The sequence below is a fragment of the Frankliniella occidentalis genome, unplaced genomic scaffold, assembly GCF_000697945.3.
Source record: "Frankliniella occidentalis isolate FOCC.00 unplaced genomic scaffold, Focc_3.1 Scaffold79, whole genome shotgun sequence".
NCBI lineage: Eukaryota > Metazoa > Arthropoda > Insecta > Thysanoptera > Thripidae > Frankliniella > Frankliniella occidentalis.
In genome coordinates, this window is record NW_026267209.1 from 888,686 (window position 1) to 889,371 (window position 686).

Below are 686 nucleotides of genomic sequence, written 5' to 3' on the forward strand. Positions count from 1 at the left end.
ATTATTACCATCATTTCTTTAATAAATAACAATAAAAAGGAAAAACTAAACGCGCATACCGAGTATGGGAACCCCTTCCTGCGGCCGGGCCGGCAAATGCACGGAGCGGCCGTGCACTTGGGCCCTGTCCTGTCTTGGCATGCGGTGCATTCCCCCCCCCCTCCCCCCCTACGCGACGCGACTGTCATCGTGTTACCTCGGCACGAGAAGGCGACTACTCATAGGCCCACTGTCAAACGGTACCCGTCCTGCCTCCCCCCTACCACCCCGCCCCGTCGCGGCCCGCGAGCTGGTCATGACCGTACACCCCGCAGGCACATGACCCCGGCCCGCCGCGGCCCCTGCCGAGAAAACCATTCCCGTTTGTGAGAACTCGCGCGCGAAGCAGAGGACGGCGATGTCCTCCTCCGCGAGTGTGGAAGCGCGTGCCTGGCACGACGCGGGGCCGCGTCCCCGCGTCCGTCCTCCTCTCTGACATCGGAAGCGACGCGGCGCGACTCGCTGACGGCCGTCGCCGCCATATCGGCGGCGTGGCAGCGCGCCAGCGGTGGTGCGCGGGCTTGGGGGCTTGGGGGCCGCGACGGCGAGGACCCGGAGTCGGGCCCGAAATACCTGGCACCAGGCGACCCTGCCTGCACTTCCTATCATGCACGTTTTTGAAGTTCACATAGTAACCGCCTGTAACC